Genomic DNA, 13,219 nt, shown 5'->3' on the forward strand with positions numbered 1-13,219 from the left:
TCTCTTAGTTCTAGATGCAAAACACTCAATAATGCTGAAAGAATAAGATCCATGCCGTTAGATGCAATAGAAAAATGCAAATGAAATTGTATTTATTTGGAAATGAGAAATGACCAAACTGTCAGAACACCATGACCTTTGTCTTATAGCTGTTCCTGTGGGGAGAGATTTGCATCTATTGCAGAAGCTGATTTCCCAATACTTGGATTCTTAAATCTGATTTATTGAGACCAAACAAACCATTTAAAAAAATTATGGGCCGGGCGCAGTGGCTCAAGCCTGTAATCCCAGCACTTTGGGAGGCCGAGACGGGCAGATCACGAGGTCAGGAGATCAAGACCAACCCGGTGAAACCTCGTCTCTACTAAAAAAATACAAAAAACTAGCCGGGCGAGATGGCGGGCGCCTGTAGTCCCAGCTACTCGGGAGGCTGAGGCAGGAGAATGGTGTAAACCCAGGAGGCGGAGCTTGCAGTGAGCTGAGATCCGGCCACTGCACTCCAGCCTGGGCCACAGAGCCAGACTCCATCTCAAAAAAAAAAAAACAAAAAAAAAACAATTATGTTTTAACCACAGGATGTAATGAAGATGTAAAGTCTAAGGTATGTGTTTCTAACGTAGGTACTAAGGTAGAATAGAAGGATAATATCAAGAACAACTCCAGACTTTTCTTTATTAATTAAAGAGAATAATTTTCCAAAGAAGAAATTCTACTTGTTGATTCTTATGTAGGGGTATAATGCACTTTATATTATATACCTATTATATATTATATATTATGTAGTATGATATATATTATTTCAGTATCTTACACATATATAGGATCTGTAAATTATATTTATTTTTTGGCCTCACATGCAGGGAAAACTTTTAAGTATGTTTTAGATTTATTTTGATTTGTTGCTCAGGCTGGAGTGCAGTGGTACGTGATTGCAGCTCACTGCATCCTCTGCCTCCTGGTTCAAACAATTCTCCTGCCTCAGCTTCCTAAGTAGCTGGGATTGCAGGCATGTCCCACCATACGCGGCTAATTTTTGTATTTTTAGTAGAGGTGGGGTTTCACCATGTTGGCCAGGCTGGTCTTGAACGCCTGACCTCAAATGATTCACCTGCCTTGGCCTCCCAAAGTGCTAGGATTATAGGCGTGAGCCATTGGCCAGGCTAGTCTTGAACTCCTGACCTCACATGATTCACTTGCCCTGGCCTCCCAAAGTGCTAGGATTACAGGCATGAGTCACCTTGCCTGGCCACTGATTAATACAATTTGGATGGCTTACTATTAATGTTAAAATTTTGTATGCTTTTTTAAAAAAAGGTCTGGAATTCAGATTAGGAAATAATTCCCTGTTATGATGAAGGTCAACATGATTGCAATCTCTGGTGAACAGTTTGTAATATGTCATTGCTCAGAAAGTTAAAAAATATTTTTGTAGTTTGTAGTGTCTGAATTTTACATCTCGGTTTGAAATATGAAGTGTTACATTTATTTATTTTTTAAAAAATATATGTATTTATTTATTTATTTGAGACAGGGTCTCACTCTGTTGCGCAGGCTGGAGTGCAGTGGTGTGATCACAGCTCACGGCAGCCTCAACCTCCTGGGCTCAAGTGATCCTCCTGCCTCAGCCTCCTGGGTAGCTGGAACTACAGGTATGTGCCGCCATATCTGGTTAATTTATTTCTTATTGTTTGTAGAGATAGGCTCTCACTATCACAGGTGCTAAGGCTAATCTTGAACGCCTGGGCTTAGGCCGTGCGATTTTCCCAAAGTGCTAGGATTACAGGTGTGAGCCATTGTGCCTGGCCTACCTTTATTTTTGTAGTATAAAATAAGCAATTTTTTCTTAGACTTATTTGAGGACTCCTTTTTAACCTACCCTTTAAATACTGATGTTCTTTTAGGTTCTCTTTTTTAACGCTTTCTTTTCCTTCCCCTTTCCCTTTCTTAGATAAATAACACTGACTGAGTTCCTAATGTGTATCAGGCCAGGACCATGGTGTACAGCTGAGCAGGTTGTGCAGTACACAATTCCAGGAGCTGCCAGTAACTGCCTCTACCCCAACCACCACCCTGGCCCATCGAGATTTGATTTGTGCAGGCATCTCCGTGTATCAGGCACTATGGTAGCTACTTAAAAAACCACTTTTACCCTCACAACAGCCTGTGAGATGAATGTCATCATTCCTGTTTTATAGATGAGAAAACTGAGTTTCGAGTGTATTAAATAACTTCATTAAGGTTCATAATAATGAATGGGTAGTGGAGTTTGCCAAGGACCAAAGCCTCTGCTTCCCTCTATAGCATGTAGGTTGTCTTAGCTTTTGGTAATCTCATCTATGGCCACTACCTAAATGATGGCAATTCCCAAATGACTCTCCACCCTAGAGCTCTCTCTGTTGGTAGCCTACTGTCAGTTCTGCCAGTATTCCCCGGAGGCATCTCTGATTCTACAGGTCTTAATTTGAATTATCATGGTTTCCTTACTATCACTTCTCTTTTATTCCCCCTCTTAGTGGTGCCAGCAGTTGGGGCTATTCTTTTTCTCTTATCCCCCTGCATCTGATATAGTTTGGATGTGTGTCCCTGCCCAAATCTCATATTGAAATGTAATCCTCATTGTTGGAGGTGGGGCCTGGTAGGAGGTGATTGCATCGTGGGGGCAAATTTCTCATGAATGGTTTAGCACCATCCCTCTTGGTACTGTCCTGGGGATAGTGAGTGAGTTCCTGTGAGATCTGGTCATTTAAAGGTGTGTAGCACCGCCCCCCCCCAACTCACCCCGCAACTCGCTCTCTTGCACCTACTTTGACCATGTGACAGGCCTCTCCAGAGGGCCAAGCAGATGCCAGCATCATGCTTCCTACAAAGCCTGCAGTACTGTGAGCCAATTAAATCTTTTTTCTTTATAAATTACCCCGTTTCAGGCATTTCTTTATAGCGATGTGAGAATGGACTAATATAACATCTTATCAGATACCAAGTTCCATCACTTCCATTTCTGAAATCTCTCTCCATTGGTTCTCTTCCTTTGCAAGGCAGTTGTCACTGCATTAGCTCAGACCCTCATTCATTTATTCTGGATGTATCAGCTCTATCCGAATTATGAAAAGCTTCACTTGGAGTCTTATGTCTAAGCCTTTGTTTTAGCTGTTTGCTCAGTCTGGTTTACCCTTCTCTACCACCCCTATTGGGCTACTTGAAGACTCAGATTTAAATCACTGATATGGTTTGGATCTGTGTCCCCAGCCAAATCTCATGTCGAATTATGATCCCTGATGTTGGAGGTGGGGCCTGGTGGGAGGTAATTGGACCATAGGGACAGAGTTCTCATAAATGGTTTAGCACCATCTCCTGGTGGTGTTTTTTGTGACAGTAAGTTCTTGAGAGACCTAGTTGTTTAAACATGTGTGGCATTTCCCCACCCCTCCCCCCATGCCTTGCTTCTGCTCCAGTCACATAAGACATGCATGCCTGCTTCCCCTTCACCTTCTACCATGATTGTTACCTCCTTGAGGGCTCCCCTGCCATGCTTCCTGTGCAGCTGCAGAACCATGAGCCAATTGAACCTCTTTTCTTTATAAATTACCCGGTTTCAGTTATTTCTTTATAGCAGTGTGAGAACAGATTAATACAATCACCTTCTCAGAGAAGACTTGATTCTTTTCATCAACTCCTTTCCTTTAAATTCTTCTTCTCTGTATTCCCAATAGCACATCATGCTTAAGTCTGTCATATCACACATCATGTATCGCTCACACATTGGGTACAACTATCAGTACCCTGATAATTGATTTGCTTGTCTGACTCCTTCCCTGGGTTGAGAGGTCTTTGAGGACAGGGAGACCATCTCTAATATCATTATCGTCATAGCACGTAGCAGCTTGTCTGGGAGGAGATCAATAAATGCTCCAGAGAATGGATATCCATTCACACTGTAGACTCCTTAGGAAGATCTGAGAGAGTTTGTTCACATAATATTATAGCATTCATCATGTTTATTTAGTCTTATTAAATTTTGACTGCAATTTTTAAAAATTTGCATAGTTGCATGGTTGAAAATAATCAGTGGTGATGTTACTCAGTTGTGCAAAATATTTGGGATAATAGGCAGCACTATTCGTGCTTAACCTATGTTCTCATTCATATTGGCAGCAGCTTCTTCCCTTACCCTGTTAACAAGAGATTATCATTTATGAATGGTAATTTGAAAAGTGGACTCTGTATTGAACTTTGGTTGAAGGCTCAGGAGATTTGCGTCAACACCAACGAATAAACTAACCTCTTAGAGGATGCTTTTTCTTTCCTAGTTCCTGTCCACCAAAATGGTCACTATGCCAATAAAATGCCTTGAAATAGATTATCTCAGAAGCTAAGCCATTGCTCAGTCTGAAGGTTGGACATCGTTTGGGATGGTTTTCATTAACATTCACCTTCCTCATGTAACTCAGATTTAGGTTTCATTCTAGCTTGGCCTGTGTCTCATTTGGGCCAATCTCTTAAAAATCTCCCTGGACATCAGTTTCCTTATTATTTTTCTTTTTTTTTTTTTGAGACATAGTTTCACTTTTGTTGTCCAGGCTGGAGTGCAGTGGCACAATCTCGGCTCACTGCAACCTCTGCCTCCTAGGTTCAAGTGATTCTCCTGCCTCAGCCTCCCAAGAAGCTGAGATTATAGGCGCCCGGCTAATTTTTTGTATTTTTAGTAGAGATGGGGTTTCACCATGTTGGCCAGGCTGGTCTTGAACTCCTGATCCCAGATGATCTGCCCGCCTTGACCTCCCAAAGTGTTGGGATTACAGATGTGAGCCACCATGCCCAGCCCAATTTACTTATCTTTAAAATCAGGTTATTTGCTAAAATAGCTAGGAAGACTTTTCAAGCTCAAATACCCTACTGTGGGTTCTCTTAGCATCTTATTGCCCCTGTCCTTTTTCTCTTCCTCCCTGACTGGTGAGCTGGTCCTCCTGCCTGTCCTAGCATGGCACATGTAGATACACTGTGTTCTTCAGCCCTTCGCTTTGACCTAGAGGTTTTCTTCAACTTGGAGGGCTGAGAAGCAGTGTTTGCTTGTGTCGTTTGGAATGGTGCCCGTTGGCGCACACAGATCCTTTCCACAAAGGGCCTGTGAGTCCTTTCCTTTTAGGAAGCACATTCCTGACAGTGGTTGCAAAAGTAGAGAGGGGTTGCAGAGTGAACACAGATTCCTATGTCAGAGCGACATTCCTAAATGGCAATGCTCAGCAGACTTAGGCGATTTCGATCTTAGTGAGTAGGTATGCGATTCATTATGAAGGTCACACAAATGAAATGTCCAAGGTTTTGGAGCAAGGAAGCACTTCATAATACCTCACAGCTTCTAGATTATTTTGTTACATTTCTGTTTAATTGAGGGTGCCACCAGTTAAGTTACAAAGCACTTCAAGTGAAATCATTGTTTCATTGTTTCATCAAGAAGTGTCTGTATTTTATGAGGTAAACTAAGATTATTCCCGATTTGATCCACAGGTATTCTAATTTCATCATTAGATGCAAAAGGACCAGTCAGATACAAGCTGTTTTTTGATGAGATGTGCATAGGAACTGTTTCTATAAAACAGTTGTCTGCCATGTGGGAAGGCAGGTCTGGGCTGTTAGAAGTAGAAGGAAGAGATTTAAAGAGCTGGGAAGGAGGGAGAAAATAAAGAAAGGTGGCCTGTGAGGATATGTACAGACAGAGAGGTAGCAGGCGCTGAAGGCCAGGAGGTGAGCTGTCCCTGTCTGAGCAGGAGAAGGGCGCTAGGGGCAGCTGCCTGCACCCGCTGCTCTGAATTCCTGCAATAGCAGTCCCCGGAGAACAAGAGACAGGTCCTGACAAGTAGTAGAGCCGGTGCAGCGCGCCCGGGTTGGGATAGGGTTAAGGCCATCACCTGCAGCTGAAGTACGACCCAGATGGGAAGTAGGAAGTGCGGCGCCTGAGCTTCCTGTATAAATAAACGCGCTGCTACCGCTGCTGCTGGCGAGCTGTGCCCCACGCTCGCGCTGCAATGTTCCCGGGCATCGCAGCTGCCAGTCAAGACTTGGAGGCAGTCGGGGACTCCGCCTCCTCCCGACCCGTAGGTCTGGGAGTGCGAGTCCTGTTGCAGTCTTGCAAAGTGTAAAGCCGTCAGCCGCAGAGCACGGAGGAAAGACGGAGAGAATGAAAGAGCTCCTCCTGTCCAGTGTGCCAGCAGCCCGGACTGGCGGTGAGCTCGAGGGAGGCTACTGAGAAGCCCGGCGGCGGAGGAACGCAGGTCTCCTGCCAGGTAGGTTTAGCGAGCTTTTTAAAGGCTACAGGCGTTGCAAGACCGGAATGGTATTGCTGGACTAAGGGAAAAGGACAGGAGACTATCTGTGACACCATGATTTTTCGATTTTCTGTCTCTAGTGCTCAAACCATACAGAACTGAATTCATTCTGAATGCCTTAAACACCTGTTAACTTAAAAGAAAAATGCCTTTGTTAAAGGAAAGTAGTTTCATTTCTAATAAAACAGTTTCTATAATAGAATGTATTATAGAATCCAAGATTAGACCAGACCTCTCCCCACGTCTTAAGGGGAGACCAAAAGTTGGCATAATCTCGGATTATGCATTATAGTGCTTATTTTATCAGGTAATTGCTGATTAAACAGTGAAACTCTTGATTCTACAAGAGCCATTCTCAAATTTAAGTTAAAATCGAACTGATTGTCGTTTCTACAGGGAAAAGGTATCTTTTACTTGTTCTTTCTACGACATCTTTTGTTTTTCTCATGAGTTTCAAGGATCCTGCTGTAAGTCTACTCCTCAGGCATATATACTCTTCACATAAAGATTTCCCAGAAATTAATTCCCTTCTCGGGGAAACGTTCTTTCGTCATGTTCCCATAACAGACTGTCAGTTTCGTATTGCTTTCTGCCACATGTATCTTATCAAAACATTAGCTCTGAGGTTCTTAACAGGACTATCTCTGCTCTTCCGATTTGGCATTTGTGGACGTTTATTTGAACATTGAGAGGTATAAATTAAATGACAATGTATGTAACATTTCTGAAGAAGCAGATTAGGGGGTGTCTTTGCCCAGAAGCAAAATAAATGAACTTTGGGATGACTCAGTTTTTAGGGTGTGGGTAAGAGGCAAAAGGAACCTAGCCAGTCCTAACTGAGTTGCTGGCTAATTAGAGTATCTGTCTGCCGCAGCTTTCACTGAAATGAGCCTCTTGGTCCCTTTCACATCTAATGCCTCTGTGAGTCCCTCCTTCCCTTAGTTTATCTTTCCTTCACAACCTGGGTCCTTTTCATGGGTAGCAGTGCCTTAAATACTTCTGAAACTATCTTGAGGGGGAGAAAAACCTATAGCAGATCCACAAAGCCACTTGTAGATAATCGTATTATGAAATCCAAGGTCATGGTTTCATACAACTCCTACTCTGCCCTTGCACACCTTTGACTAGCATTTTTATTTTATTTTTGATTTTTGTAGTGGGCATAAACTTAGAAAAGTGGGAAAGGGTAAAACCTCAGTTTCAAAAGTAGTCTCTGACTAATTAATGATCTTGATGATTCAAAAAAAGGTAAACATGTATAGTGAATGTGAAAAAGATGTTGAGTAGTAGAATTGGGTTGCTTGGCTTTTTATTTAAAACAAACAAAACTCAACCAAAAAAACCCCCCAAAACCCCAAACCAATCGCCCTAGATAACTTTCTCCTACACTACTGTGCTGGAAGTAGGGCTTGAGTGTGGTCAAATCCTGCCCATTTACCCAGAGTTTTACAAATATTTACAGTCATCTATGCCAAATATCTTTGTGCTGAGCCCCAAAGAACATTCTCAGCATTCAAAAGCCCCATTCTCATGAATGGTTTCAGTTCATTGGCAATTTAAAGGCATTCAGGCTTCCAAACTAGGTCAGCTTAAGACATGTCTTTTTAAAATAATCAGTTTTTGGGTCTCAGATTGTGAACCAGGTTTTCGGAGCCAGACTCTACAGCAGAGAGAAAAGTATGCTCTCTCTGGGAAGAAAAAGCTTATTTTATCTGCCTGGTATGACCATTTAACTTCCTGAAAAACATCTTTCTCTTCAGTAGTATGAATATTTTTCATCTGAGGAGGTGCACTTCAAATTTCCTTCTTGAAAAGTCATTTCAATATTTTAGACATTTAGAAACATTTATATGTATGTCAGAATCCTTTCTCTGAAGTATTTCTGCTAATCCTGGCTTCTTTGTTTCCCCTGGCCTTGACTATGACATTATTGTCTTGGTGAGTGAAGTTCTTAGTGTTTGAAATCTCCAGTTTGAGATAGAGGTCAGGAATCATGCTGAACCCAGATGTTAGTGAAGGAACAAAGTCCGAGCAGTTTTGGGACTAAGCCTACTTTGTGCAACTGATTATTTTGGGTGTGGGAAAAGGGCCAAGCTGCCAGACAAGTCATGCTTTTCACTTGGGCTTTGGGGAATAGGTATCTGTGGACATTGCCCCTAAGTACTGAAACATTTCTTTCAGAGGTGCCTACCTTAATTTATAGAAGCTCCTTGCCTACAACAAATGGTCAATATTTTCAGCTTGCGAATTTCTGGAAGTGAATACAGATGAGAACCAGGCCTTTAATATTTTATCTCCTCCACGTACAATCAGAAAAATTATCCACTCTACTACTGAGTGACTGTGATTTGCTAGGTGCTATGTTAGATGCTGGGATATAAAGATGGCTAAGATGTGGTCTGTGTCCTGAAGAAATTCTTATAAGCTCAGAAGTGACTTGGGTCTAGAGTGGTAGTTCTTAATTCAGGTTGCTTTGCCAGATTATAAAAAGTACTCTGATGTTTGTCACCTCAATCATCTTAATTTTCTTGGTAGTGTCACCTTGACCATTTGACCATTAAGCAGCCAAAGAGGTATATGACACCTAAGTTAATTTATATACATATTTTAATTCATATTTTGTACCTTTAGATGTATGTGGGAGGTCTTGGACTAAAGTTTTAGTTTCATTAACTTTGGCATTTGCTATTTACCTTTTCGGTGAGTACTTTGGAACCTAATGCATCATATCGTAATGGTTATTAAAAAATGGATAACTATGTATTAAATGAGTAAAAATGACCAATGCTTCTGCAACATGGAATGAGGAGCTTCTCATCTATGATCAGATCTCTTTCTTGAATGCAAAACACAACAATCTAAGTGAAATACACTTTTCTTATTCATAGTTGGAGATACTTCTGATCACATGGTTTATAGTATTTATTAAGAGCATACTTTGAAAGCCATGTCCCATTGTTTTTTAAATCTTTTGAAGTCACGAGTTTGAGTCCCAGCCCTTCATCAACTTGTTCTTTGTTTTTCTTGGGAAGATAGAACAAGACAATTCATTCCTCTCTGTTGGACTTGTGGCTGAAACCTTAAACCCACACATTCTCCTGCATATGATTATATGAAATCCTCTATTGAAAACCTCCTCAACTAGTTGACTCTTAATAAGTAGGAGCTGGGTGTAATCACCTTTACGTCCTTTACATCCCTAGCACCTAACTTTGTGTGTTGACTTTGTTTCCTTCATGATAAATTCCTGTTATAGGAAATTAATTGGCAAGGACATACAAAAATCTACACCTGCACTTTGCTCAGGTGGGATGAAGATTCCTCTTCCAAACTGGTTTCCAATTTGTTTCTAATTAAAATTTCTATATGAAACTTTTAACTTTCACAGGAGGGGGTAATATTGGCACATGCTTTTATTCATTTGAAAAAAATTTTTGATTTAGATATTCGTGCTTTAGCAGCTCCGGTTTTCTGGTAATGTCCTGACCCAAGAAATCAGCCTGGGTCTTGCTCTGTAAGGCTCTTTGAAATACCACTTCTCCTTGATCGGTTAATTACATCATTGTCTGACCTGCCTTTAAGTGGCATTCCTTCCTGCTTCTGAGCTTTGTTGTTATGCCAGGCAGAAGGAAGAGAATTATTTAGCAGGGCTGTGTGAATAATTGTGGGAGGCAGGGAACCACTGATTAAAACAGGAGTGGGCAAGGCACAGTGGTGATATTGAAGAGGTAGCTATCATGATGAATGCAAAGTTGCCATGCCAAAAATATCATTGAGCTATTATTCTCATATTCACTCCTACCTTCTTTGATAAGTTTATATTGTTTGGAAAACTGGATTTGGATTTCTGCCTCTTGGGCCTTACCCTGTAGTGTAATGAGAACATGGAAAGAAGGTAAGAAGAAATGTGCTTTTAAGAAAAAGGAGCCAGGTGCGGTGGCTCACACCTGTAATCCCAGCACTTTGGGAGGCTGAGGTGGGCGGATCACGAGGTCAGGAGATCAAGACCATCCTGGCTAACATGGTGAAACCCCGTCTCTACTAAAAATACAAAAAATTAGCCAGGCGTGGTGAAGGTCACCTGTAGTCTCAGCTACTTGGGAGGCTAAGGCAGGAGAATGGCGTGAACCCAGGAGGCGGAGCTTGCAGTGAGCTGAGATCTCGCGGCTGCACTCCAGCCTGGGGGACAGAGTCAGACTCCGTCTCCAAAAAAAAGAAAAAAAAGGAACAGCATTTTGCAAATGTTAAAACTAGATGTGCCAAGGGCCAGGCTCAGTGGCTCACGCCTGAAATCCCAGCACTTTGGGAGGCTGAGGCAGGCAGATCACGAGGTCAGTAGATCAAGACCATCCTGGCTGACACAGTGAAACCCCATCTCTAATAAAAAAAGAAATACAAAAAATTAGCCAGGTGTGATGGCAGGCACCTGTGGTCTCAGCTACTCGGGAGGCTGAGGCAGGAGAATGGCATGAACCCGGGAGGCAGAGCTTGCAGCAAGCTGAGATAGCGCCACTGCACTGCAGCTCTGGGCGACAGAGCGAGACTCCGTCTCAAAACAAAACAAAACAAAAACAAAAACTAGATGTGCCAGATGTTCTGTCCTCTGGAGTTAGCTTATCACAACGTCATGTACATCGTTGGCCATGCTTGGATATCAGCACCAATATATATTTTGTGGGAAAAAATATTAGATCTCACTAAATTAGTTGTAACAGACTTCATTCATAACCTAATTTCAAGAAGCAAAGACACTGTTCAGAAAACAGTTCTTGCTAATACCTTAAGATGCTTCTCTTTCCTGATGAAGTACCTGCTTTTTTTTTAAACCTACAAAAAGGTTAATAGGGCTATATTTGCATGTCAGTTCCATTTTTAGAAGGTAATAGTCTCCAAGTTATAAAGTTGTTATCTCATTGCCATCCTAGAAACTGTTGAGATGACGATGTTAAAAGTAAGGAATTGTAGACTAAAGTGGTTTTTGAGCACTTTAAGCCATGAAACAGTGGAGAGAAATCAGAAGTCCTCTTCCCTACTACAGGAGGCACAGCAATACAATACTGCCACTTCACAGAGCCTAAATAGGTGAATATTTACTTTCTTACGTCTAAGACCTAAATATTTCCTGGGTTTGCTTATGCTCGAGGATATTTTCTAATCTATTTTTTCAAATAATGACAACTTATCTCATGTGTGATACCATGTATGTACTCATTGGGTTTCAGCATTATTCTTTTAAAAAGGGCAGATCATGAGGTCAGGAGATCGAGACCATCCTGGCTAACACGGTGAAAACCCGTCTCTACTAAAAAATACAAAAAATTAGCTGGGCGTGGTGGTGGACGCCTGTAGTCCCAGCTACTCAGGAGGCTGAGGCAGGAGAATGGTGTGAAACCAGGAGGCGGAGCTTGCAGTGAGCCAAGATCATACCACTGTACTCCAGCTTGGAGACAGAGTGAGACTCCATCTCAAAAAAAAAAAAAAGTAATTAATAGATATACAATATATTTGAGTAATTGCAGTTCCCTGACTACGAGAGGGGAAGCCTATGTTTCCATTTGTTCATGTCCTCTCAGGGCATACATTAGAACTGTTTTTCTGATTGAAAGGATGTATGCAGGTTCATCTTGTCCTTGAATGACCAGATAGGTGGTTGGTGATACAAGCAGAGAGTAGAGCTACAACACTGGCCACAAAGGAGGTCTACCATAAGCCCTCGCTTCTTTCATTGCTTTTGCTACTGCTACCAGCCAGCAGGTCACCCTGCCATTGTATTTAGATTGTATTTAGGGTAGAACTTCAGCTAATGGCTGATAATGGTCAGCACTTTACTAGACTCAATTAGTACCATTGGGTTCACTAACAGTTTCTGTTAGGAAAAGGAACCAGTAGCTAACTAAACCACTCTATTGGGCAGAAGTACCAAGATCAACATAATGCTGATTTTCAGATTGTGTTGAGTGGAAACTGGTTGCCTGGTGTGTTCTTAGCTGGTATGAGGAGAGCTTTCCTAACAAGGCAAGGGTGGGGCCTTTAGATTGCTGCTCTTTTTTTCTGCTTTATTAGAATATTAGCTTCCCGAGAATATGTCTCCATTTTACAAGGCAACACTTCAGCCTTTCTTCATCACCACCCACCCTTCTTGAAAACTTTCCCCTTTGCTACCTCACTTTCATATTTATGCATTCATATCTGTTATTCTAGCTACTTCACAGCGATGACTCCAAGTCTCGCAAAGGCATATAAACATGTTGAGAATATTCATATGTCTCCTCTTCTGTTTTGTCCCCTGTACTTGAGTAACTCTTAGAATTTCATAGCATAGCTTGGAATTAAGACCTCAGTGCAGATCAACTGGATTTTTATTTACATTAATATCCTGTGACATCAGTAATATCCAGTTGATTCATTTTAGTAGCTTTCTATTTCTCTTAGTCTCCTTAGTTGTGCTTTAGCAGTTTCTCCAAATGTTAAAGCTTCTGCATAATAATGTAAAAATTCCAAAATAATTAGGGATAAGTGTCCTAATAATAATTAGGGTAAGTATCCTAATAAAACATTATCCCTTCCAATTACACTATCTTTTTGTGTAAGGGAATAACTGTTGATTTTAGATAATCAAACAGACATAAACTACATTGGTTAAAAATACTTTGAATGGCTGGGCACGGTGGCTTACACCTGTAATCCCAGCACTTTGGGAGGTTGAGGTGGGCGGATCATGAGGTCAGAGTTCAAGACCAGCTTGGTAACTATGGTGAAACTTCGTGTCTACTAAAAATACAAAAATTAGCCTGGCATGGTGGCAGATACCTGAAATCCCATCTACTTGGAAGGCTGAGGCAGGAGAATCGGTTGAACCCGGGAGGCGGAGGTTGCAGTGAGCTGAGATTGTGCCA

General features: G+C 41.6%; 1 protein-coding gene across 1 annotated transcript in view; it reads left to right on the plus strand.

Annotated features, from left to right (window-relative positions):
• The first annotated feature begins 5,838 nt into the window (after nucleotides 1-5,838).
• RNF144B (ring finger protein 144B) overlaps nucleotides 5,839-13,219 on the plus strand; it is an 80,057-nt gene continuing 72,676 nt past the window's right edge. The window contains exon 1 of the mRNA XM_003897103.5: nucleotides 5,839-6,281. The gene's annotated coding sequence lies outside the window, so the exon portion shown is untranslated. The remainder of the gene's footprint in view (nucleotides 6,282-13,219) is intronic.

Source organism: Papio anubis, chromosome 6 (assembly GCF_008728515.1).
Source record: "Papio anubis isolate 15944 chromosome 6, Panubis1.0, whole genome shotgun sequence".
Lineage (NCBI taxonomy): Eukaryota > Metazoa > Chordata > Mammalia > Primates > Cercopithecidae > Papio > Papio anubis.